This window comes from Gorilla gorilla, chromosome 1 (assembly GCF_029281585.2).
Source record: "Gorilla gorilla gorilla isolate KB3781 chromosome 1, NHGRI_mGorGor1-v2.1_pri, whole genome shotgun sequence".
In the NCBI taxonomy this organism is placed as follows: Eukaryota; Metazoa; Chordata; class Mammalia; order Primates; family Hominidae; genus Gorilla; species Gorilla gorilla.
In genome coordinates, this window is record NC_073224.2 from 185,621,349 (window position 1) to 185,648,403 (window position 27,055).

Here is a 27,055-nt window from a genome sequence, read left to right on the forward strand (position 1 = left end):
AGGCAGCCTTGTAAGGCTGTAGAGTCTGCAGACAGTGGTATGCACTGGCTCCAGGCTTTCTAGATAAGATCAGGTTGCAGATAGTGAAATGGGAGTCCCATCTTTTGTTGGGCATCCTGGTGCAGCATTGGGATGTAGGAGTGCTCTTGCTGAGCCGGGGGAGTGGTCAGTCACTGACAGCCCTGGATCTGGGTCCAGTTCGGTTTCTAGTCCCTGTATGATGTGGGGGAGTCAGTCCCCTCTGTGCTGCAGTCTCCTCCTCATCTGTAGAATGAAGGTGCTGACCTGATCATCTACAGTCCCTCTCAGTCCCTCAGCCCATGTCTGGATGGAAAGAGAGATCTCAGCAGAGTCTATGCATTGCTGGACCTCAGACTGGTTTCTTGGTATAGAAGGTGGCTTTAGGGTTTATCTGGCTTGTGTGAATTTTGCCCCATTCAGTGTAGTTCCACAGGGTTTGCTGAATGCCGCTCCCCTTGCCCTGGGCTGCAGATGAGTAAGATGGGGCAGGCCAGCCCTCGAGAGCAGCCTCTGATCCTGCCTGTTTTTCTCTGACTTCCATGGAGCGTGTGAGAGGGTGGCCAGAATTGGGATCTGACAATGCACCTGGGTCACCTGGATACTTGAAAACACTCCCATTCCCTTTCTGGGAGAAATCTTGACTTGGTGGGGCCAGCATAGAGGGTGCACAGGGTTTTTCAGAGTGGATACATCTCAGAGGAGCAAAGGGAAAAATCTTTAAGGCTGAAGCTTCTGAGGATGGCCTGGCCATATGTGTGTAAGTCACAGGGCAGGAGCAGGGGTGTTGAGCTGAAGATTTTCTGGAACCTGTAGGATCTGAAAGTAGAGGTGATCTTCCAGTTTACCCTTTCAGCTTGGATTTTGGCCTGCAATTTTTCCCCTCACAATGGGCCTGATTTCGACGGAAAGAATGGGTCTGCCCTATTCCAATTAGAGTGTCAGGGCCTTGTTAGATGCAAAATAAATAAAACAAACTTGTGTATCCAGCTCTAAAACTGTCTGGGGCCCTCTGAGAGTTGTCCTCCCTGTGGCAGGGGTGTGTGGGGACCTGTCCAGGGAGCGCCTGCAGCTGGAGCCCCCGTGCAGGCGAGGAAACCAAGGGGATGGGATGACGGTCTGAGGACATGGCGCTGTCCGGTCTGGCCGCTTCCCCACATCACCTACTGCCTCCTGTCTCTCCTGCAGTTCTCGGGTTTGCCATTCAGAATCCATTGAGGGGCCCGGCGTCGGCTCACGTTTTTTGGGACTGGGTGGCTTTTGTGCTCTGTTGAGAGGGATCTGGCTTGAGCCCCATGGATTGTGTTGAGGTTCCTTTGTCATTAGTCATCCTGTTTTAGAGTGGGAAAAACATGACAGTTTACTCCCAGATTGAAGTTTCCGAGCAGTTGATTGAGATGGGAGTTCTGAGGTTTTGTGTTGTCTGCACGTTTCTGTTAGCATTGGTGATGGCAGTGAGCACAGTGCTGATCATGCTAGATGCTCGCATGGTCAAACGGCGAGACGCAGCTTCCTCCTGCTGCACATCCTGCAAGGTGAGGCTCATGAGATGACGGCCATCCCGCCCTCCGCTTGCCTTGTTCCATTAAACATTACTATAGTAAGACCCCAAATGGATGACTTTCTCTTCTGGAGGCTGGGAGGTGAAGGCAGGGGAGGAAGGGGTTTGAAGCTGAGATGAAGCCTCATAGGAAGTGGGATGACCCAGTGGGGACCGTTTCTGACAGAAGGTTCCTCAGGGGTGTTTTGTGGAGAAGTCACTTGAAGAAGCCACCTTACCAGTCAGCCAAGAAGTTCGGATCCATTTGGCCTCTCTGGAGATTGCCACTTAGTAGGATAACAAGGTAATTCCCTGCTAGGGGAATCAGTTCTATCAAGCTTCCTAAGGCACCTTGTGCTGCTTCCGAAGTTTTAGGCTTTTGGTCCTTTTATGTACCCTGAGCCCTGTCTAGCCCAAGGCTCTTCAGACTGAGGGGACTGTTTTTTTTTTTGGGGGGGGGGGGGGGTGGGGTTTGGTTGTTGTTGTTTGTTTTGTAGAGATAGGGTCTCACTATGTTGCCCAGTTAGGTCTTAAACTCCTGGCTTCAAGGGATCCTCCTGCCTCGACCTCCCAAGTAGCTGGGACTACAGGCGTGCGCCACCAGGCCTGGCTAAGATCGGGGGTCTTCATGTGTTTTGCCTTCCATGCTGTGGAAGCCTGTTGGTTTGCTGGAGTTCACACTGCTCTTTAGCTCACCAGGAGCTCCTTCTGGAGAATAAACATACAGATGTTTGGATGGGTGGGTGGATGGATAGATAGGCAGTGTGCTGAGCTGGGCCAGATCGAGTCAGGAGTCCTTCCCAGATGGCATTGGGGATGTTTCTACAGCTGGTGTACAGGCAGCAAGCCGGTCCCAAAACAGGGGCTCCCATAAAGGCCCAGCGAGGTCACTCCATGGGAGTATCTGCTGCAGGTTCATCCCTGCTAGCTTGGCCTGTTGAGGAACCCTGTCTTAGGTGAATATCCCACACGCCAGAGGAATATGAAAAGATGAAGGAAGATTGTTGTTAAAGTTTCATTTATATTTAGATTATCATAACATTACTCTTGAGATCTGTGACTTTTAGCATTTGTGGCCTCAACAATTCATAAGTGAGTGGAGTCATTTATAACCTTCCTGAGCATAACTTGAATTTTGGCCCAGGAGGTAGGTGGGCCTGTGAGTCACTGATATGGTGGGTCAGTCTTTCTGGCACCCCCGGCTCTTCAGGCTCTGCCTGGTTCATACATAATCTAATTTCATCCTTCCGGTAACCTTGGGAATGGGGTATAATTGCTGCCATTTTATACCTGAGAGAACAGAAGAAGTTATGTGTTCTGTACTCGCTCATTTTGAAAAGTAGGAGGAAGGAAGAAAAGAAAGTCACCCACCACCAGGACTAACTTTGTGCTAACTTTTCGAGTATTTCTTTTCAGGCTGTTTTCCTACTTTTACTTAACTTTTTTCACATCATCTTCTTCTGGTCAGAAAATTCTCATTATAAAAAATAGCATTTAAGGCTGGGCACGGTGGCTCACAGTTGTTATGCCAGCACTTTGGGAGGCCGAGGTGGGCAGATTGCTTGAGCTAGGAGTTCGAGACCAGCCTGGGCAACATAGCGAGACCCCCATCTCTACAAAAAATACAAAAAGATTAGCTGGGCGTGGCGGCACATGCCTGTAGTCTCACCTACTCAGGAGGCTGAGGTTGGAGGATTGCTGAGTCCAGGAGGTCGAGGCTATGATTGCACCACTGCACTCCAGCATTGGTGACAGAATGAGACCCTGTCTCAAAAAAGAAAAAAAAAAAAGCATCTGAGAAGCTGTGCGGGTTCTATTTCTGCGTCCAGACTCTTGAGTTTATTTACATGTTGATATGATTTTTGGATGGTCATGGTGTGGGTTCTCCTGCCTGTCCCTGGGCTGCTGCTGCCCCCAGGGCAAGAATGGTTTATTCAGCTCAGCTTCCCAGGCTGAGACATTCAGACCCAAGCAAGGCCTTTGTGTCTAAAGTAGTAGTTGATTGGAGTGCTAATGAATCAATTAGAAAATTACTTGCTGCTGAGCTCCTCAGCCAAACCCGGGTTGTGCACACGTCTTAGAAAACCATCCGAAGGCCGTACGCGTATAAATCTCTCTTGGCTGTGGCCCTCGTAAATCGCACCACAGCCTTTCTTGGACCTGTTAATCACTTGAGAAAAACAGGACTACTTCTGCTTTGCAGGGCTGCCTTGTGCTTGGCACAGTTTTCTAGCTTGTACCTCTTCCACAAATGAGAAAGGAGACTAGAGTTCCTAGTAAGAGCGCTTGTTCCGCACTTTCAAAAAGAAGCATTCAGGGGCTGCTCTTGTGTTTTGTCCCTACAGCAACCCTGTTGGGAGGCACTATTATTATTTTGCCCATTTTTATGGATGGCACAGTTGGGGCCTCAGAAAGTGTAAGCAACCTGTTCTCAGGTCACCACCTAAAAGGAAGCAGCGGTGAAGGCTTCAGCTTCCCAGATCTTCACACTGTCACTCTGCTGAGATGCCTTTTCACGTGGATGCTCCTACTTAATATATCTTGGTGGGTTTTCATAGTCCCAGGTTGGCGTGGCAGGTGAGGCACAGTCAATAGAGGTGGAAATGGTAGAGGCATTTCTGGTTAAGTACCCAGGGTTGGGGTTTAGTGTGGTTTAATTTGGGGCAGAAGGGTTCAAATGACAGCCAACAGCAGAGGCTAAAGGGACCCCAGGTGGGAGATGTACCAGGGGCTCCAGATTGCCAGCAATTTGTGTTATGTATTCCAGGACACTCGCCAGGTAAGGTTGAACCTAAAATGGAAATGAGGAGAGGAGAGGAAAGTTAAAAGATGAAATGGCTATGAATCCCAGCTGAAGCGGGAGGCATTTCTTGAAAAAGATATCTGTAAAATAATGATTTTGATTTTTTTTTTTTTTTTTTTTGGCCCATCCACACTGTTTCCTCATTGGATACCCACCTCTTGTGACCCCCAGCCCTCATTTCATGAGCGAAACTAAGGTGGCATGGCTAAACCCTTACCTGCTTCCTGGAAAAGCCAACATGCCTCTTCAAGGCTGAAGCCTGAGGGAGCTCTGTGCTGGTCTCCTCTTTGATTTTGGCTTCATTTGGGGGGAACCAGTAGCCTTTTGTTCCCAGGATATGGGCCAAGGCTGCTTGTTTCATAACTTCATAGTATGCTCTTCTGTCCCCAAGATGGTCAGTGTATCATGCAGTTTTGATATTTCTGCATCTAACCTTAAGGACATTGGATGCCCGGCAGTTGTTTTGCTCACATAACAAACAAACATTTGGGTGCCTACTGTGTGCCGCTGGGAATGCCACAGGGAACAGCAGAGGAATATCCCTGCCTGCCTTGTGGAGCTGACATGCTGGTGGATGGTACAGAGACCTGGTTGGGTCTCAAGCTCTGGGTTGGAAGATATGACCCTAATAATTCTAATCTCTCCTCCATAGTGGCTCTTTTTGATGTGCCCAACATTGTGCTGGGTGTTTTATATTTGTTAATCATGTTCCATCCTCAGAAGAGCTTTGTTCAGACAGGTAATTGTCATCTTATCTTTGCAGATGAGGCTGCTGAGAACACATAATGGGTAGGTGCTTACCTGTTTCTTGTCGAATGGGTGAAGAGCAGCAGCTTGCTGGTCATCGGGCTGGGTTTCTAGCCTGGTTCTGGCTCTCAACAAGACACTAGGCTACCTCTCCCAGGCTTTACCGGCCTAATTTTGTGACTTGCCTTGAGTGTAGGTGAGTGCCAGAGCAAGGAGAGGAGGTGAGATTTAGAGGCCACTCACTTCCGCAGCCCTGTGAACTCACTTCCAAGGCCTTGGCCTTGCTCTTCCAGGCACATTGGTGCCTCCATCTGAGCTGTATCTATGGTGGGGAAGTGAGTGGGATGCATCTGCCCCGCTGCCCCATGACCACAGACCCTAAGCTGGCACAGGTGAGGCAGCGTGTAGAACCTTGCACCACATCTATCTGCCCAGCCATCTCCTTGGCCTTCCAGTATTGACTTGGCCCCAGCAAGTCCCCGGTATTGGAAATCCAAAACAAATAAAGCCCAACCCCTGGACGGAAGCGGGCTGGTATTCTCACTGTGGGAGCTTGAAGTGCGGCAGCTGTGTGGGTAGCCAGTGCTCTGGGTGTCACCTGTTTGGCAGGCTGTTGGAGGCTGTCCCAGGCAGACCTCAGGTGTGTGAGGGAGAAAGTTAGAAGCATGTGACTGGCTGGGGGGGCAAGGCAGGAGGATGTCTACTTCCTGTTGTCGCTTGTGTGTCCTCTTGACCCGCAGGCTCCTTTTTGAACCTTTTCCTTTTTCTCTTTCTTTCTGCCCACTCTCTGCTAATTTCCGCCTGTCCTCACCCGCCCCTCCCCGCCCCCCATGCCTTCTATTTCCCGACACCTTGTGGGTTACCTCAGACTTTCTTGGCGGTTCTCAGTTGGCGGACTGAGGGGCAGAGTCCGCCACCCGATAAAGATGACTTTGTGTCGCTGTCCCCAGATGGATATGGGGACTCTGACCTCTCCGGATGGTGTTTGCGGAAGGTCATGGTTGGTTGCATGGAGTCATATAATCCTGAAGTGGCAACAGTGCACACAGTGAGGAAAGGGGTGGGTGATTGGGTGGCTGAGAGTGTTGAGAGCCTTGGAGTGAATGATTTCCAGACCTGTTAGTTTTCTAGACGCAGTAACAAAGTACCACAAACTAGGTGGCTTTAAACAACAGAAACTTAGTCTCAATGTTCTGGAGGCTGAAAGTTCACGAGGAAGGTGCCCGCAGGGCCATGCCCTCTGAAGGTTCTAGAGGAGCATCTGCCCCATGCCTTTCTCTTATCTTCCAGCGTTGCTGCAATCCTTGGCATTCCTTGGCCCCTAGGGCTCCAATCTCTGCCTCTGCCATCACATGGCACCTCCCTGTGCATCTCACTTTATATTCCCCTCATTTTATATGGATACCAGTCATTGCGTCAGGACCCACCCTAATCCAATATCACCTCATTTTTGCTCAGTGACACTTGCAAAAGGATGTAGAATCGGCCTTCCACATCTGCAAGTTCAGCCAACATTTGCGGATTCAGTGATCAAAAATATTCAGGGGAAACAAACCAACAAAAAGAATACAGGCCTGGTGTGGTGACTAATGCCTGTAATCCCAGCACTGTGGGAGGCTAAGGTGGGAGGATTGTTTGAGGCTAGTAGTTCAAGACCAGCCTGGGCAATATAGCAAGACCCTATCTTTTTTTTTTTTTTTTTAAAAGGGAAAGGTGACAAATTAAAAAACAGCCTAACAACTATTTACCTAGTATTTATATTGTATTAGATATTATAAGTAACCCAGAGATGATTTAAAGTATATGGGAGGGCTGGGCACGGTGGCTCACACCTCTAACCCCAGTACTTTGGGAGGCCAAGGTGGGAGGGTTGCTTGAAGTCAGGAATTCAAGACCAGCTTGGTTAACATAGTGAGACCCCATCTCTATGTAAAAATTAAATAAATAAATTAGCTGGGTGTGGTGGTGTATGCCTGCAGTCCCAGTTACTTGGGAGGCTGAGGCAGGAGGATTGCTTGATCCCAGGAGTCCAAGGATGCAGTGAGCTGTGATCACTCCACTGCACTCCAGCCTGGTGCAGTCTCTGAAAAAATTTTTAAAATGTATATGGGAGGATGTGTGTGCACTCTGCCATTTTATGTAAAGGTCTCAAGCATCCAAGGATTTTGGTATCCGTGAGGTGGGGTTGGGGAGTAAGGGCCTGGACCCAATCCCCCAAGGCTGCCATAGGAGACTGTATTTCTATTTTTTTTTTTTTTTTTCTTGAGATGGAGTCTCGCTCTGTTGCCCAGGCTAGAGTGCAGTGGCGCAATCTCGGCTCACTGCAAGCTCCGCCTCCCGGGTTCACGCCATTCTCCTGCCTCAGCCTCCCAAGTAGCTGGGACTACAGGCGCCCACCACCATGCCTGGCTAATTTTTTTATATTTTTAGTAGAGACGGGGTTTCACCGTGTCAGTCAGGATGGTCTCGATCTCCTGACCTCGTGATCCACCCGCCTCGGCCTCCCAAAGTGTTGGGATTACAGGTGTGAGCCACCGCGCCCAGCCAGGAGACTGTATTTCTAAATAAGAGCCCATTCACAGGTACTGGGGGTAGGAGTTGAGCATATCTTTTGGAGGTACACAATTCAACCCCCAGCATAGGGTGACAGTGCCAGGCCCCAAATCAAAATTCAAATTCCTGTTACAAGGGGACCTAAAGATCTTAATCTACTCTGTAACTTTAGTCAGTACAGTAATCTTTTTTTTTTTTTTTTTTTTTTTTTGGAGATGGAGTCTAGCTGTGTCGCCCAGGCTGGAGTGCAGTGGCCCGATCTTGGCTCACTGCAACTTCTGCCTCCCAGGTTCAAGCAATTCTCCTGCCTTAGCCTCCTGAGTAGATGGGACTACAAGCACATGGTGCCACGCCTGGCTAATTTTTTTTTTTTTTTTTTTGAGATGAAGTCTTACTCTGTCACACGGCTGGAGTGCAATGGCACGATCTCGGCTCACTGCAACCTCTGCCTCTTGGGTTCAAGCGATTCTCCTGTCTCAGCCTCCCGAGTAGATGGGAGTACAGGTGTGTGCCACCACGCTTGGCTAATTTTTTTTGTTTTTGTATTTTTGTGGAGACGGGGTTTCACCATGTTGGCCAGGCTGGTCTCGAACTCCTGACCTCAAGTGATCCACCCGCATCAGCCTCCCAAAGTGCTGGAATTACAGGCGTGAGCCAGCATGCCCAGCCTAATTTTTTGTATTTTGGTAGAGACAGGGTTTCACTGTGTTGCCCAGGCTGGTCTCGAACTCCTGAGCTCAGGCAATCTGCCCGCCTCAGCCTCCGGGATTACAGGTGTAAGCCACCGCGCCCGGCCTCAGTACAGTAATTTTCTGTTAGGAATCTGCTCTGTGCCATGGTCAGGGCTTGGTCAGGCACAGAGACTTTGCTGGGCTTTTGGGGTGAGACGCTAGTTACTTCTATGGAAACCAAGGATTTTAAAGGAAATCTTAAAAGGAGATGTTCATGCAAGCACTTCAGAGAGGGCCTTTGAAATGCGGAAGGCTTTTCTTTTCTGCCCTATTAATTTTGAGGCCAGCTGGCTGAAGTGAGATTACTCTTCCTTCTCTCTGAAGGAAGGTGTGGGGAAAGGAGCTGGGACCATGGGCTTGGAGGTTCTTCCAGTGCCTTGGTCTTTTCCCTGGATGGGAGGGCTGAGACTCGGGTGGTTTTTAGAGTGCAGCTCTTGGTGTCCTCTCTTCCAGGCTGCCTTGGTAGCTGGGAACTGTTTTATTGGAAGGGCAAATATTGCATAGTGTCAATAAGGATGTTTTTTATGGGGGCTCCTGTGTTTCTGCAGTGGATAAGCATGAAGAAGCCAAGTGTAAGTTAGTTTCTAACGGCTGGGTTCAGCCCTTTTTCTTCCCTTGCAGAAGTTTCCCATCCGAGCAGAGAGAACTGAGACTGAGCCTGCTGGCCACGCACGAGAACTCTTGTAACTTTCTAGTCTCCCTGTGTATCAGGAGAATTTCCGCACAGATGACAGGAGTGGAGTAGAAAGCATTTGTAGCCATTGTATTGGAGGAAACAAGTGTAATATAAATAGGAAGTCTGGATTATACGTCTCCTCAGTGCTGTGAGGAAAAACCACACGCACCAAATGCAGTTTACAGCTGTATGCACGTGGACTAATGGGCACTGTCTGCCAGCGACGGGCTCAAGCAGTGGGAGACCTTGTTTTGTTTTTTAATTTCTTTCTTTCTTTTTAATTTGAGACAATGTCTTGCTGTATTGCCTAGGCTGGTCTCGAACTCCTGCGCTGAAGTGATCCTCCTGCTTTGGCCTCCCAAAGCATTGGGATTACAAGTGTGAACCACCCGACCTGAGAACCTGTTCTCTGTTGCTATCTCTCATCTCTTTGCTCCTTTCTTCCCACCCACAAAAAGAGAAAAAAAAATTGATCGGATGTTTCCCCCAATTCTTTCCTCTCTTTACAAGGCCTTCCCTGTACTGACGACACGGAGTGTGTTAAGAGGTGATGGGATTAGCTGCCCCAGCAGTCATCACGGGAAAGCAGAGCCCATCTTTATGCCCCTAAATGAATCACCCACAGAAGTGTCTTGAACATATTCGAATCACCCCATTCTCTATTCCCAAAATGATACCTTTTCTGGGAGTGGCTTGAATCATTCATTCTCAAAGGGGGGCTTCAAGAGCCTACTTTGGGCAGAAGCACAAGTATTTATTATGCCAAGACTGTGTGCAGTGCATATAGCTGTCTTTGTAAGTAGATTGGTTTTGTGTCTTCTTTCCAGTGGATGTATGGATATATGTTCACTGTGAAGGAAATTAGATAATAAACGTAAACAAAACTCTGGTAATTCCACTTTTCAAAGATTAATATTGTTCATATCCTGATTCATGTCTTGGTGTGACTTTTTTTTTTTCCTCAACGTTTCTCTGCCCTTACAAGCTCAAGTCCAGTAGGGTAATGTCAGTCCACTGGAGTGACTGAGCCCAGGTGTCTAATCAGGGGCACCTCTTGGCCATCATGCCGCGCACCCCCAGGTGCTACCTCAGTTGCCAGGTACTGAGCTTCCCACCACCTCTTCTTTTTCTCCTTCGGGTCTTCTTGGATCCGATGGAAGTACAGACTACTCTTCCTCAGTTTCTTGAGTTGCATGTCCTCTTCTAAAATTCCGGAACCTGTGTTAACACACTTCCCTGCTAGTGGCTCTCCTAGCCCCTTCTCCTGGTCCAAAACTTTTTGTGATTGATGTTGCCAAGAACCAATGTCTTTCCTTTGGGGAGACGGGGTGGGGTGTAATCCTTGCTCCAGATCCCAGAGTTCAGGACTGCTGTGCCAGGGTGACCTCATGTGTGTCAAGTAGATATAGTTGTGTGAAGCCATGGTTTGTAACCTTTATGGGGCCGTAGATCCCGGGGAGACTGAAATTCATTGCCCTCCTCTCTGAACACTGCACATTCACATGTATTCAAATAATTGTGCGCCATAAGGCCAGGGTTTGGGGTTTGCAAACCCTCTGAAGCCCATCCCTGATCCCCTTCAGAGGCAGACCTGCTCCCCTGCCACTGGGTGGCCTGGACAGCTGGCATGGCCTCTTATTGTCCGTTTTACCTTTGGTAGGATAGCTACAGTGATAGTCACCCTGTGTGGTTTGATTATAGCAGCAGTTCATGTCTACTGAGCTCTGGTGTTGTTCACCCAGTCCCCACCCTGGCCCCATGAGGGGAAGGTACTACCATCCCTGTTCACAGATGAGCAAAGTGAAGCTCAGAGAGATGAAGTGACTTGTCCAGGGTCATACAGTTAGAGCCAGGATGGGGACCTAGGCAGGGTGGCTTCAGAACACATGCCAAACACCTGACACGCAGCAAGGAATGTATCACGTGTTCAATACATAAATGGTAGTAGCAATATGAAAAGCAGCAGAGGGTTAGGGCACAGCCTCCCCTCTTCCCCCCACCTGTCCTAAGTATCCCCCTGGTACAGGATCCGGGCTATGGAGCTCGCAGGCGGGTGGAGGCGAGCGCAGATCCGCCAATCCTGGGAAATGTGTAAAATCCTGTTCCTGAAAACCGGCCGGGTTCTCAAAGTGTCCCGGCTGGCGTGTTTTGCTAGTCACGAAACATGATCCATACGCTGTATTTTAGGACTCCCCATCTGTCGGCATCGGGGAGCGTTTTCCCTTGAGGAAGCTCAAAGCATGTCAGCTCACTGGGAGGGGAGGCAGCAGAAGGGTCTGTGATAGCAGAGTGGATCCAGGGGGCTGGGGTGTGGGAGACTCGGGGAAGGGTCCTGCCCAGGGTGTGCCAGGTTCCTTTCCGCATGACTTCACGTAATTTTTACACAGATCCCCACGTTTTACTTAAGAATACTGAGGTTCAGGGAGGTTAGCTTCTTTCTTGTCCAAGGTTTCAAGGCTGCTAAGAGGCTGAGCAGCAGAGATTGAACTTGGGTTTTTAGATTGCCCAGTGTTCTCTGCCTTCCCCCAGTCTGTCCCTTTTGTTCCTGGGCTTTACCACGGTAGGTGGTGAAGGACAGGGTGTGGGAGGCCTTGCCTGGGAATGGGAGGGGGTGGGGAGGGAAGGCATAAATGCCTGGCTCTCAGGCCCACTTTGCAGAGAGCCCACACCTGCCCTGGCCCCACCCACTGCTCTGGTCACTGCTGGTGGTAGAGGAAGAGCTAAGAGGGCTATTGATTCACCCATCTCCTCCCAGGGAAGGAGGGCCACACATTCAGGGCTTTCTTTTTAAAAATGCATTAACCTGACCGTAAGAAGGCCCTGGTTTAAAAACAAGTAAAAATAAGAAGTGAAACAAGTGGGCGTGGGGGCAGGAGTGGAGCAAACCCTTTGGAAAATGGAAAGGGCATTTGAGGAGGGCACTTTGCGAAGTACCTTCCAGTTCCAGACCTGGATGCCTGGACTCTGCAGCCTGGGCTGCGCTGCTTTCCTGTGCCTTGGGCCATCAGTACCTCTCCTGGTGCTCTCCGCAGGGAAACTTTGCCCAGATCCAGACATTCCAGGAAATCCCTCTGCGCGTGGCCTTACACAGTGTGGTGTCAGTCTGCATTTTGAAAGCCTGCCTTCGTAGCCCTGACTTGGACAACTTTGCCCTCCAGCCTCCTCCCTCTTTGCCCTCCAGCCACATTGGGCTTCTTTTGGTTTCTCATAAGTGCCAGGTACTGGCTCTTGCACATGCTGTTCCTTCTGCCTGGAAGGTGCTTCTCTCCCCCTCTCTCCCTGCTCTCCAGGTTAGTACCTGCTCATTTTTCAGGCCTCAGCCTAGAGAGTACTTCCTGGGGACCCTGTCCGGCCCGCTGGCTGGGTCAGGCCTCCTGTCATGTACCCCCTTGGCTCCCAGGACTTCTTCTTTTTTTTTTTAATCATTATACTTTAAGTTTTAGGGTACATGTTTCCTCCACAACCATAATAAAGGAATTAACATATTTTATGGCAGGTAGCAATTAAGCTCTGGGAAGGTAAGGACTGGGCTATCCTCTTGACTGTCCTGTTCACTTTTGCCCTTGGTCACCCTTGCCCAGCACAGCACTTACTACCATGGGAGCTCAGTAAATCCTTGTGGAATGAATGGATGGCAGGTCGGCATCTATTCTCTTTGGCCCATGGATGCAGTTTGGGTGAGGGCAAGGAAATAAACATTATAATCAGAAATCACTGTAATTTTTTAAGGTTTCTCAAGGTATGGGCCCACTGTGAGGTCAGGATATGGTTTCAGAGTAGAGCCCCCAACACATTAAAGGGGAGACGTCTGGCCAGCAGTCCACAAGGCTAGGGTGCTTAGCAGCATCCCAGAACAGGCAGGGACCTTGAAAGGTCTCTGCCAACATGTTGTCTTGGTAGGTGGAAAGACGTGGAGCCTAGAGAACAGAAAGCACTTTGCCAAGACCACACAACAGTAGGGCCTTGGGAGACCTCTACTTGAGCCTCAGTTTAATTGTGGAAAGAGAGTTAATCCAGCACCAGGTGCCAGCCGACTTACTATGCAGACATTGTTTCACTGGCCTGGAGAGCGACTCAGTTTGGCAGCACCGATTTACAGAGGAGGGAATGGAGGCTTGGGGAACTTAAGTTGCTGGTCTCAAAACACAGCAGAGGTGGGATTGAAATTCAGATGTTCCTGATTCCATAGCCTGGTTCTTTCCACTGCCCTGCTTTCCAGCAGGGTGGAGTGGAATGACAGCCTTGTTTCTTGGATTGGCTCTGGTGGGGACCTTCTGCCTCCTCTTAGCCAGTGGGACTGTACCTACTTGTAGGAGCCTACAGCCCTCTGGGCTGGTATGGGAGTGTCCTGGGTGTTCATGGAGTCCATTTTTTCTCCCCAACCTTGTTTTACCTCGTTTCTGTCTCCTGTCTCTCCACCTCTGAAAGAACCTCAGAAATTCCTTTGTCCCCTTATCAGTCATTTCCCTGGGAAGCCACTGAGGATCCTGGAAAGGTACCGAGGGTGATGAAGCAAAATTTGCACCATTCCCAGAGTAACTTTCCATCATGCGTGGCTAAAAATAAAGTGTGTACTCATTTCTCCTTGCTGTGCATGGACTTGCTTTTGGGGTTTCACGGGAGCCACTTGCCCCTTTGTCCCTCCCTCCCTGCCACCCCTGGACAGGCATATGCCCACAACTTGGGGAGATGGGTGGGCTTGATGCTGCTCACATCTCTGGAGAGCAGAACCCCTGAGCCTCTGCAAGGAAGCACCTCTGGCTCTCAGTGGCAGCAAACACCACATTGGTGGGTTGGCACTTTGGCATATGCGGGGATACCGACTCCGTTTGCAAATATTACTGCAGCCAAAAAGAGACAAGCTACCTTTAGAGGACTTTCTTTGTGCAGGGTGTTTCTTTTTGATATCTGGAATGCACAGCAGAGGCAAGAGAGATAAAATTAATTTGTTCAATTAATTTTGTAAATATTGACTGAACTAAAGTTTTATGCCAAGTCACATGTCAGGGACCTGAGAGCTTACCAAAAAGCAAATGCCTTCCTTGAAGGCGCTTATCCTCTAGGTGGGGGAAGAAAGGTGTGTTAAGAAAGAAGTAGAGCCAGAGAAGCATGGGGTCCTGCCCCTACCCCACCCTCCCTTCCAGCATTAGTATATGATGCTGAAGTTTATGTTTGACCTTTGCGCCTTTCCCCTTTCGTTCTTTCGTTCTTTCTTTTCTTTCTTTCTTTGATGGAGTTTTGCTTTTTTGCCCATGCTGGAGTGAAGTGACACAATCTCAGCTCACTGCAACCTCCACCCCTTTGGTTCAAGCAGTTCTCCTACCCTCAGCCTCCCAAGTAGCTGGAATTACAGGCGCCCGCCAACATGCCCAGCTACTTTTTGTATTTTTAGTAGAGATGGGGTTTCGCCATCTTGGCCAGGCTGGTCTCGAACTCCTGACCTCAGGTGAACTACCTGCCTCAGCCTCCCAAAGTGCTAGGATTATAGGTGTGAGCCACCATGCCCTGCTGATCTTTCCCCTTTCTTAAGGCACTAGAGATTCCCCTCTCCTGCAATGATGTTATTTTTTTTAGTGGTTACTATGTGCTAGGGCTAGGCTAGTATTTTACTCGCATTTATTTCATGAATTCTGCAAGAGCCTGTGAAGTAATTACTGCTATCATTCCTGTTTTCTGGTTGATGAAACTGAGGCCCAAGGCCCCATAGCTAAAATGTTGCAGACAGGATTCAAATCTAAGCAGATTAATTTCAGAGCTCACGCTTCTAACCATTAGCTGTATAGACACATCCACACTGAGAATGTGTGCCTGCCAAGAATCTGCTATCTGTCCAGCATCAATTATCCTCAATAGGTGCTTTCTCTTTAAAAATCTTAACTATGCTTTCCACTTAATCCTTAACATTCCTAGTAACCCATGGGATAAGATAAGACCCCCTCCTCCCCCATTTCCTATTCTTTTTCTTTTTCTTTTTTTTTTTCTGTTACAGATTGCACCAAATGGTGATAGGTGAAGGGTCTCTGGAGAGGGCAGGATACTTTGGAGGCTGGAATTGAACCATGTTGTCTTAATCCAGAGCCTGTGGGAGAGAGAAGGCCCATGAAAGCACTCTGCAGACTGTAAAGTGCTGCATGAAATAAAAGGCATGTGAGAAAAGGTGTGTGTTTAGAAGACTAGCTTTAACTTGGACCTCGTGCATCCTATTTGGGGATTTCTTGCACCGTCGTCATGATCTGGTTTCAGGTACCTGTGAAAAATTATGGTAATTAAAGTATAATTTAGAATACCCTGTTGGCTCACAGCAGCTGGTCCAGATGTAGGAGGCTGGGGCTGTTTGTGCCGTAACAAGCTAAGGCTTGTTAGGGATGTCACTCTCTTCTGCCCTTTGTGTTGCTGGGGAGAAGGGTGGGGGCAAAGAGATACAGGAGCTATTTTTACGTTGTTCACGTCGTATTCAGAATTACTGGATGCTTGTGGTTGGGTCCCTGTTTAGCCTCGGCTGGGAAGAGAGAACTCCCTTGGCTGCCTGGGTATGTATGGAAACTTGAGCTCATACCCTTTAGTATATATATTGCTGTAAAGGCAAATGGATGCAGAGTGACCGGACAGTTACCCTGAATAGTTGGCTTAGAATTCCCATTCTCTTCAGAATGCTTCTAGCGGGTGGAGAAAGTGGGGTTGGGGGTCGGGAGTGAGAGGGTGGGAAGCATAGGCGGGCAGCCATGTGCTCATCACTTCGGTTATTTATTCAACAGATGGTTTTTCAGTGTGAGATACATGCTAGATCTTTTCCCAGGTATTTGCAAAGTAAAGTAGAATAAGGTATTGTCCCTCAAGGATTTTATAGTCTAGTTGGGGAAATGGAAAAATAAACATTCGCTTTAGCATATGCAAGGCAAGCATATCAGCCCGCCCTGCCGTAGGTGCTGGCTATGCAGCCCCATTGCAGTAGGGGCACCGAGGCTGTGGGAACACAGGAGAGGGACACCTGGACCACAGGGGCAGTCACAGGCAACTTCCTGGAGCAGGCAGCGAGTGCAGAAGCTGGCTTCACAAACTGGAGAAGCACTTCCGGTTTAGTTGCTGTTGAGTGTAATATACACACATGATGTCATGGATGGTTACAATCATTATATCTCATTTTATTTCTCAGTCAAAGGCCTGGGACTTTATTCTCATTATTTTTCAAAAATAAATTAAAAGATAGAGATGGGGGTCTCATTATGTTGTCCAGGTTGGTCTTGAACTACTGGGCTCAAGTGATCCCCCTGCCTTGGCCTCCCAAAGTTTTGGGGTTACAGACGTGAGCCACCATGCTCAGCCAGATTTTATTTTTTATGCCCAAAAAACTCACTGTCTTCAAAAAGTTTGAGGAGGCTGGGCATGGTGGCCCACGCCTATCATCCCAGCCCTTTGGGAGGCCAAGGCAGGTGATCACCTGAGGTCAGGAGGTCAAGACCAGCCTGGCCAACATGGTGAAACTCCGTCTCTACTAAAAATACAAAAATTAGTCGGGTGTGGTGGTGGATGCCTGTAGTCCCAGCTACTCATGAAGCAAGGGAATCGCTGGAACCCGGGAGACGGAGGGAGGTTGCAGTGAGCTGAGATGGTGCCACTGCACTCCAGCCTGGGCAACAGACCGAGACTCCATCTCAAAAAAAAAAAAAAAAAAAAAAAGCTTGAGGAAAACAAAATGCTTTGGTCCAGCCAACCTTTTGCTGCTTGAAGTCAGAGACTGGAGCGAGAACAGCCTCAGCAGCACAAAGCCTGCCCTAAGATCCTTGCGCCTCTTCCTTGAGAGGGCAGGCCAGGGTGGGTTATTGCAAAGCAAGGGTTAAACCAGCTTCTGCAACACCAGGTCCTGGGCTGGCTCATGCACTGTGCCGCCTGAGTGTGTGTGAGGCTGGGATGGTCATGAGGCCTGCCTGTGTGCCCTGTGAACTGTTGGGGTGGGTGGAGGTGTGTGGCCCGAGTGAAGAGGTTGCTGGCAGATTCCCCTGTGAAGGTCAACTGGGGAGCCAGTAACTGTCACAAAGTGGAAGGAAGAGAAGACAGCGGAAGCCCAGAGAAGCAGTGTGTCTCACCTGCGGCAGCGCACTTTGCTTGGTTGGCTTGGGGCAGAGGCTGACGTTGAGAGCTGTCAAGATACCAGTTGCACATGCTTTCCCCCTCCACCTCTGCATGCATTCCTCCATCCAGAGTAGATTCTGCGCGGGACCTCCCCTCTGTCACACCCTGGGCATGATGTTGAGGAAGCCAGTGAATTGGGCTCAGCCCTGTCCTTGGGGAGCTGGCTATTCAGGGTGGTTACCACGCACGTGGCTGAGGGGCCTGACCTAACGTGTGCCTTCTGGGACCCTCTGCATATAGCTCGAGTGTCCCCAGCATCCTTGTGAGCCACGTGCTGACGCTACAGCACGCCAAAGCCCTGTCCTTGGTGTGGGATTATTTGCAGTTAGTATTCCAAATGTCAAGTTCCCCTTGACTTGCGCTGAGCAGACGAAACAAAATGGCAGACAGATTAGAAGAGGCTTGAGAAGCCTTTTAGGATTTGAAAACCTTACTCTGTTGACTTTGAAAAGCTGCTGAACCAGGCCCATCTGTACAGGGCCTGGGGGCATCTGCTTGGAGCCCATTGGCTCCGTGGGCTTGGGAGGCTCTGGACAGTGCTGGCTTTCCCCTCCCCACCTGCATGTGCATGGGAGCCAGGGATGCTCACCGAGAATGGGCAGGAATTGAATGCAGTCCCTCCCAATTAGTGTTGTGAGGGAAGGAGAAAAGGAGGGAAGGAGGAGAGGCAGTCGGGGGCTAGGGCCTCTGAGGGCTTCAGGAAGATTTCCGGTGGGTCCCCCAACGTGGGGGGCCATGTTATTCAGCATCCATTTAATCCCATCTCATATTTGCCCTGCTTACTGCAGAGACCCAGTGGGTAAAAGGAAACAGGATAGCCCACTGGATTATAGTCTTTCTGGAATGGATAGTTAGAAGTTTAAGAAGTTATGCTCATCAGAGGTACAGAAGTCCCTGGCTAAGAATCCAGAGTGCCAGTGCTAGAAGAACTTTAGAGATGGTTCTGTTTATTCCCTTCTTTCTGCAGATGTAGTAGCTGAAGCTCAGAGAGGTTAAGTAATCGGTCGAAGCCACACAGGAAGCGGTAAAGCTGGAATTGGCGCCCATCTCTCTGGCTCCAGTGCCCATGCTTGTCCTGTGACATCATCTTGGCTCCTGCTCTTAATCCTCCCTTGCGAGACTTATTTCTCCTGCCCTTCCCCCGGCTACTTCCTTTTCCTGCCTGGATTCCCCAGGAATTCCTCTGCGTTGCTGCCTTGTCCAGCCTGGGAGAAGCGACAAGAGCTGACCATTTGAGTGAGAACCCAGCCCCTTGCTGTTTCTCTGACACCTTCCAGGGATCAGAGTGCTTGTCTTACGGGATTGTGCGTGCCTCCCTGGCTCCTGAGGACAGGCAGAAATGAGCCTTGCGCCTTGTTGGGCCTCTCAGTCTCAGGGAGGTTTCCTTGAATCGATGTGTTTGGGCACCGGGGAGATAGACTTTAAATGTTGTGAAACTCTGGGGCCCATGGCAGCCTGTGGTAAATCTGGCCGGACACATGATCTTCAGCCCTAGCCTTAAATCAGCCTCTGTCTCCTGCTGTCTCTGCCAGCCATGCAGGGCAGATTGCATGAGGGTTCTTGACATGGATCACAGTTGCCGGGGCCCAGAGTCTGGAAGGTGGTTTTTGTCTCTTGTCTCCTTTTTCTTTGCACACTTATGCACAAGTGCCTTTTGTTCCCAGAAATGCAGCTTTCTCGGTCCCCATCCTAGAAACATTGTCGGAATGTAATAAATCTGATTCTGTTTATGTTGAAGAAATGAAACATATTGCTCTCCAAGGAGGAATGCAGCGGAGGCCTTGAACAGGGCTATGTTTATGACAACAGTTTGCACATGTGGCTTTATTTTTGAAAGCGTAGTGCTCTGCCCCTCTTGATGGGATTCTGGTAACAAGAGCTGATTCTTGTGTCCGGGTGTTGGGCAAACAAAGGGCAGAGCTGGCTGAGGCCCTCACAGCTGTGGCTATCACCTTAGTTCTGAGAGCCTGGCTCCTCTAGGCCCTTGTCCTTTCCTGGGGGTTGCAGCTCTTCCCGGGGCAGTGCCTCTGTGCTGCTTGAGTCAGAGCTTATTAGTTCAGCCTCCTATTCCCATTTCCAGGTCCAAAACAACAGGATGAAATTTAATAGGCATAAATGTAAAGTCCTACAATGTGGGTTCAAAAAAATCAACTTCACAGGCACAGGATGAAGAAGATTCATTTGAACGGCAAGTGAGAAAGTGGCCCTTGAATGTAGCTGACAGTCGGCTCTGTGTGGCAGCAGTTGGCCATCACTGAAAGAGAGAAATACAGGCTCGCTGCACAGGTATCATGTCCGCAAGGAGAAAGATGATGTTGTTATTGTTAATAATTCATCCTAATAGCTAGGTACTTTACATGCATTATCCTTCCATTCTTAAAACCATCCTTTGAGGTAGGTCATATGATCCTCCTATTTTGGAAGAGGAGACCCTGGCTTGGAGAGGTTAAGTTACTTGACCAATGTTAAACTGCAAGAAAGTGGCGGGACCAACTGTAATCCAGGTCAGACTCAGAGCCTGTGCCACTTGGAGCTAATGAGTGGGTCCGTAGATGGTAGAGATTTGGAATGGAGAAACACTGAAGGAAATGACAGCATTTAGCTTGCAGGCAGAGTCTTTATAACATCTGACTTGTATTTTATTTGTTTATTTTTGAAATTTATTTATTGAGACGGAGTCTTGCTCTGTTGCCCAGGCTGGAGTGCAGTGGCCCGATCTCAGCTCACTTCAACCTCCGCCTCCCAGGTTCAAGTGATTCTCCTGCCTCAGCCTCCTGAGTAGCTAGAACTACAGGCACGCACCACCACGCCCAGCTAATTTTTGTATTTTTAGTAGAGACAGGGTTTCACCATGTTGGCCAGGATGGTCTCAATAGCTTGACCTCGTGATCCGCCCGCCTCGGCCTCCCAGAGTGCTGGGATTATGGGCATAAGCCACCACGCCAGGCCTATTTTATTTATTTTTGAGAGAGGGTCTTGCTCTGTCTCCCAAGCTGGAGTGCAGTGGTATGATTAGAACTCACTGCAGCCTCAAACTCCTGGGCTCAAGTGATCCTTCCATCTCAGTCTCTGAGTAGCAGACAACACATCACCATGCCTGCCTAGTTTTAAAATACTTGATATAGATAGGATCTTGCTTTGTTGCCCAGGCTGGTCTCAAACTCCTGGGCTCAGGTGATCCTCCTGCCTCAGCTGCCGTAGAAGCTGGGATTACAGGTGCAAGGCTCTGTGCCTGGCTACATTTGACTTTTATATGGCCCTCACTGTATACCAGGCACCATTCTAAACAGTTACATGTATCAACTCCATTATTATCTCTGTTTTACAGATGAGAAAACTGAGACACAGAGAGGGTAAGTCAGTTGCCCAAGATGATACAGCTTATACATGGCAGAGCTGGGATTTAAACCCAGATAGCCTGTCTTGGAGTTCTTTGGTTTTGGTTTTGTTATGCAGAAACGGGGTCTCACTATGTTCCCTCAGCCTCCCAAAGTGCTGGGATTTACAGGCGTGGGCCACCATGCCTGGCCTGTTGAAGTTTTTAATTACCAGGCCTGTTGAAGTTTTTAATTACCAGGCCATGCAGCCTTACGGAGAGTCAGGTGGGTTGGGGTGGTGAGAAATCTGACGGTGTTTTTTGGCAGGATGATGGCTGTCCTGTTTGGATCCAGGGCAGAGCTACAGCCTGAGCATGGCTGTATAAATGGGAGAGGCGTCTGCTCTCCTGACTCTGCACACCAAATGGCCAGGAATAGGCAGAGGAGGCGGGAGGATGCAGGAGACCATCTTCTCTCCCGAGAGTCTATGAGGTTATGAAAATCCTTTCCGTATTCTGTGGGGTATGCAAGGTCTCCAGGCACACCCACGTAGCTGGCTGGCTCCCAGGGCTTTGTTGAGGACAAGGTCAGCTTTCCTGGACATTCCCCACCCCTAAACAGTGGTGTGTTCAGTGGTGATTGTCCCTGTGGACCGCAGGAGGGGAAGTGACCAGGTGTTTGCCAGGTCCAACCTGGCCCTATTAGGAAGCCCTGGTTGTCAAGCACAGCAGAACTGCTGACAGTGATACAGGGGAACAATGGTGCGTGGGAGGAGGTGCGCGTGTGTGTGTGTGCTCGCGCGTGTGTGCGCGTGCATGTTTGCTTACTCCCCTCGTGACCTGAGTGCCAGCAGTGACACACTTTACTTGTCCCCTCTGGTCCCCTGTGGGCACTGAATCTGACTCTCTGATGCGCTTGACGCCCTCTCAGGGCCCTTGCTGAGTGGCAGCTTTGGCTGTGGGACAAGGGAGCAAGTCCGTTTTTTTTTTATCTTTCTCCCTAAGCCAGGGCAGACAGAGGGACGCCTTAGGCTTCTGTGGCCTTTTTGGAGCTCTTGTCAAGGACCCCTGGGAGCGTGTCACTTCCTTGGCTCTGGTTAGGGAGTGGAGGCACAGGAAGATGAAGTGACTTCTTAGAGGCCACATAGCTAGGAAATGTGGGCCAAAGCTATAGTCAGGCCCTAGTGACTGGGGCCAGGGGGGTTTGGAAAGATGATCTCTTCTGCCTAGCCCTTTCATTTACAGATAAAGCAATGCAGCCAGATGGGCAGCTTGACCTGGCTGAGGCACGCAAGGTGGCTGGGAGTAGACTCAGGTCTCCTGGCTCCAAATCCCACATCATCCCCTCCACACTCCCACCCCTCCCAGCAGCTCCCTGCTCCACTTTTAGTTTCCTTGCATCTCACTTATTGTTGCTGCCTCTCCTGCAGGGCTGATGCATGTATCTGTGACTGCCATGTGGGAGTCCTTTCACCTACTGCTCCTGCCACCTTCCTTGGTTGCCAGTATCTGATTATTCTATTTGCCACCCCCCCTTGCCTCCTGGTAGCTAATAGCAACAGCTGGAACTGAGGGGAAGGCTCACAGGCTTTGGCTAGGCAGCCTGGAATCCACTCTCAGCCCTTCACTTAGGAGCTGTGCGACCTTGGGCAAGTCCTTCAACCTTTCTGAGCCCTGGTTTCTCATCTGGGAGATAAGATGATTCGGACTTGATAACCTCCAGTGACCTTGCAGCCCTGCACAGGTCTGTGGCTGGTGATTTTCATGAAAGGGAGCAAGAGCCACACTGACCTGTTGTTGGAGGCTGTTGGGAAGGGCAGGTGACACGGACTGGTGGGAAAGACCCTGTGTTAGGAGGCTCAGGCATGCATTTCCAGCTCTGCCTTCACCAGAGAACAGTTGCCTTGGCTGTGGGTGCTGGCGGGCAGTTGGGGCAAGGCACCACCCTCCTTGTCGCTTCTCTGCCACTTCCTTTGCCCCAATGCTGGGGGTACAGACATTGCTCTTCCTTTTTGGTGACCATCCAGGGTAGAGAAGTTGCTGGTGAGTGTGTGAGCAGCAGGCTTCTCCAGCTGACCAGCGTGTTGCAGGGCAGGAGTGATAGCCCGGCACAGGCAAATGCCAAATCCTGTGTCACGTAAGAGGAACTCCAGCTCTGTTATTGGGCCTGTGAGATCCTATGCACAGTAGATCACAGGTGTGGTGTGGAGGGAGAGGCATCAGAGCAGAACCAGAAGCCTCTCTTTGTCACTGTCTTCAGTCTTGCTATTGTGTCGGCTGTATACATGGTTTTCATTCTTGGGTTTTTGTCTTGGCTGTGAAGTGGCACTATTTTCTGAACTAATCCTGTTTCATGTAACCCGAACCCAAGTATCTGGACATGAAGGGCGAGCTTTTTCTTCCTCTTCCTTAACCAAGGATATCCGAGACTGTAGCATCTGGAAGTGGTTGGGCATCTGGTCTGAGGGAGTGTGTGTGTGCATGCACACACTTCTGTAATACTGAGTGACTGTGTCCAGACAATGCGCCTTTGTTTCTCCAGCCAGGCATATACCTGTGCTTCTTTCTATATAGAGGACATTACATGCGGAGGTTATTATATCGGGGCATATGTTTATGTGGCATACACATGTATAAACCTTTATTTCTACTTAGAAGAAGGAAATTTTCAAGGGCTTTCTGTGTACAAAAGTGTTTGCAATGATGGATGTTGATGTATTTTTCTTTACAAAGTGTAATAAGCCATTTAACAGTGCCTTCAGTGGCTGTCATTAGCCATTTCTTCATTACTTCCAGGCTCTGCCGAATCATGCATTGGGGGATCCCTGCTCCCTGGCACCAGGAGCAGTGCTCTGCACCCACGGTGGCGTGCTCAGGAGGTAGCACGGACTTCAGGGTGGCCTGCGTTGGCTATCTGTTAAGGGTGTCTCTTTGCTGCCTGGTTTTGACGTGGGTGGGATCCTGTCCTGGGAGATTCCTGGGCTGGTTGTGTCCTTGAGAGTTAGGCTCTGAAAGGGATTTTTTTTTGACTGCACAAGTTTGGAGCGTTGAGATTTGGGCTGTGTCAGCAGGTAGAGCCCGTGTCCTCACCTTGCAGGTGACAGGCAGACAGTGCTGGGTACCTCCATCAGAGGGATGTGCATGAGGAACCTAGGGTGTACTGGTGGTGGGGAGGGACTGCTGTGAACAAAGGGGTCGCCCTTGCTCTGGTTTGCCCCCAGGGACTGCTAGGCGGTGGATTCATAGTAGAATTTTACACTCAATGCCAGAAAGAACTTGGTATAGCCATAAGGATGAATAAAATGGGAATGGACGGCCGTGGAGGTGTAGGGGGCCAGGCCAGGTGACTCCTTGGGCACAGTATTTGCTCCTCCCTGAACCACTACTTGAGCCTCTGTTAAGGGAAGCCATTCATGCCTCCCTCTTGGTCACCAGCAGTCCTTATGTGCCCGGAACCAGTGCCGTTTGGGCTGGTCCTCCCTCCTTGCTGGTGGTAATCACGTTGATTGATGTTTGCGTTTTTTTCTGTTTGGCCCAGATTTCCTTCTGGCTCAGGTTGATTTTTAGGCCTGCCTTCTCTGCTTTGGGGGCTGCCTGTGGGGGGGATCCATGCAGGTCTGTTTTGTTCTTGGGCTCAAGGCTCTTGTGTGTATGTATTAGGGGACCATATAATATCCCAACCAGGATACTTTTATAACCAGGCAGTGCTATTCATCAGTATGGTGGGGCGCCAGGTGTGAACGTGCAAAGTCTGGGATGCGTGGTCTCCTTGGTGTTATGTTGGAAGCTCTCCTTCCAACTACTGGGTATTGACCAAAATCTACCCAAAAGCAGTCCAGTGTTCCTCTCCCCTCCGTACTCCAGCCCTAGCAGCCCAAGATGAATTGTGGGGTGAGAAGGACAGCCAACCAGGCTTGTCCCCTCCCCCATTTCTCAGGGAGGGGAGTGGCTGGGCCGCTGTTTTGTATTGAACATTTGCTGCCATGGCATCCAGATTCCCAAGAAGCTGGGGGCTCCCTGCCTGTGATTGTGTAACTTGGAACAGTTGATGGGGAGGGAGATCCCTGAATTAGATCAGGAAAATGTCCTTTTCTGGTGACCCCTTGCAGAGCCTATGGTCTCCTTGAGGCTTGCTCACCTCCCCTGTAGCCTGGGGCCCTGGACCAAGCACAGGCAGGTGGCAGAGGCCTGACAGTGGGCCCTCTTGTTGTTGCAAGCCCCAGCCTGGCAGGCCATCCTGCCTCCTCCCAGTACATAACTCAGTATTGATTGTGCAGGAGGCTGGGACCGTCACATGCAGTAATCCTTGCTTCACAGCAGGCATGCTCCTTGAAGGAAGAAAGGAAGAGGTTTTGTCCCTGATCTAACATGCCTTTAAAAATGCACCTTGATTTAAGATTCAGCTTTTTGCAGCATATTTTAAAATGTCAGAAAGATAAATGTGCAGCCTTCTTAATGTGTCTGCCTTGAACAGCCCTTTAAAAAAAGTATATCATTCATCCTCAGGGTCACAGGCTGTTTGCCTCCCTCCTCGCCTCCCTCCCTGCCTTTGATGGTCTATCCACCTCTTCTATGAGCCGAGTTTGGGTGGGGGCAGGGGGATAGACTCAAACCCCTTTCCTTCCAGAAGTCCAGGAGATGCATTTCTTTTCTCTGTTTTGAGGCTAGTCAAGAAAGCCATACAGAGTTTCTAGAATATTATTTGGAACTTTGCAAAACAGGCAGGATCTAGGTACCCTTCAGGGGCATCCTTCTCATTTCCCACAAAAACCCACTAGCCAGAGGTGAAGAGGAGGAGAATGCACACGCCAGCCCCTGCCCTCCTGGACAGGCAAGCACTGGCTCCCCGTTCCACCGTCATGTGGAGGAAGTAGGGCCTGGTGCGTTCCTGATGCAGTGCCTGTGGCCAGAGCTTCATTTCCAAGGTTGGGGTAGTGGCCCCTTCTCAGCTTCTTTAAGGTCCCGGTAGGTATTGGGTTACAGGTAAGGGAGATGCCACTGGAGAGGGAATCAGTCTGTGGGGTTGTCATTGTGTGTGGCTTTTATAAAGGCGCCTTGGCAACATGGCTGTAGATGCTTCTCCCAGAAGGAACTGGAGGAACCCCAGGGTTTTTCAAGATGTGAGTGAAGATGTCAAAACACTGTTAGGCTGATTGAGGAACTCAGAAACTCTGGTGGACAAGGCAGCATGGAGCCTGAGTGAGAGCTGCTGGGATTGCTGGTGTGATGAGGCAGTCACACATGGTGAGGCCTGGGCTAGCCTCTGCAAGTATGTAGACAAGGACCTGGAGGCCCAGAGAGGGTGGTGACTTGGCCAAGGTCACACTGCAGATCAGCAGTAGAGCCGGGACCAGAGCCCTGCCAGGTAGTTCTTCTGACCAGAAGCTTTTGGTCACCTCAGCCTCCTGCCTCAGGTGGGTCGTGCTGGCGACTCAGCAGTCCTGATTTCAGCACATGAACACCTCGCTCAGGCAGGGTCGTGCGTGTGTTCCTTGTTGTGAACACACTGGAAGATGTGGTCCTTGCCTCTGGCTCATTGTTCGCTGCGGGCCCTGTTGCTTGCAAGGAGAGAGGATGGGAGATGAGGAGCGCCTCCCTGCATGTGATCTGCCTGGGTACAAGGTCAAGGCGGCTGTGGAGTGACTCCAGGGTACAAGCCCCCACTCTCCCTCCCACTCCCTAGAGTCGCCCGTCCTCTTCCCTATAAACCATTTTGAGGATCATAACATTTATCATGAGCTTTATTATGGGAGACTCTTCTTCGTGTTTAAAAATAAATGCTGGCTTACGGAACTATATTTGGTATATGGAAGTCGTTTGCATGTAAATGTGCTTAAAGGACAACTGCTTTATTTAAGATGCAGAGTGAGCCCCAGCTAGAGGGTGCCTGGGATGGGGGAGGGGACAGGACCCAGGGGTCTGCCTGGCTCCAGACAGATGAGTGTAGCCCACAGTCCTGTTGAATCTGTTGTCCTTTTCCCTGGGGACAATTGCAGAACAGGATAACTCGTACTTAAAAATTCATAGAAAATGTTTCTTATTATAACGTCATAATTGTTATGACTCAGAAAAGTAGAATTGCCTTTCCACTATGCCTGTCTGCCCTCACTTTTGTTGCCTACCGAGTCCCCAGCAGCAGCTGCAGAATCATTAAAAAGAGAGAGAGAGAGAAAGGGAAAGAAAGAAAGAAAGAAATCCAGGGCGATGCTTTATTTATGTTAACGGCTACATTTGACTTGAAAATTCTGTCCCCTGAGCCTTGAGGTCAGCACATTACAGAGTGATTGATGGCTGTCAGGAGCAGGCAGGGCGGCAGATTGCAGAGGGGGAAGTGGACAGATGATGCCATGGCTTTCCGGGGGCTTAGCAGATCCCAGGCCTTGAAAGGAACGTGATGGAAAACAAAAGCAGATGGAGAACTCTGCCTTGGCCCTTACCTGGTTTTTTGGGGGTGGTGTTGTTGTTGTTGTTGTTGTTGTTGTTGTTTTCCTTCCTTCCTTCCTTCCTTTTCCCTCTCTTTCCTGTTGAGCATTAGGAAGCG

General features: G+C 49.8%; 1 protein-coding gene across 11 annotated transcripts in view; it reads left to right on the forward strand.

Moving 5' to 3' along the window:
- SSBP3 (single stranded DNA binding protein 3) overlaps window positions 1-27,055 on the forward strand; it is a 179,228-nt gene that overhangs the window by 52,481 nt on the left and 99,692 nt on the right. Inside the window, exon 1 of one of the 11 annotated variants that reach the window (XM_055349724.2) lies at window positions 18,209-18,434. The exons of 9 other annotated variants lie outside the window; for them this stretch is intronic. The gene's annotated coding sequence lies outside the window, so the exon portion shown is untranslated. Of the gene's footprint in view, window positions 1-18,208; window positions 18,435-27,055 lie in introns of those variants that run through there. One more of the 11 variants, XM_063698416.1, reaches the window with a different exon arrangement.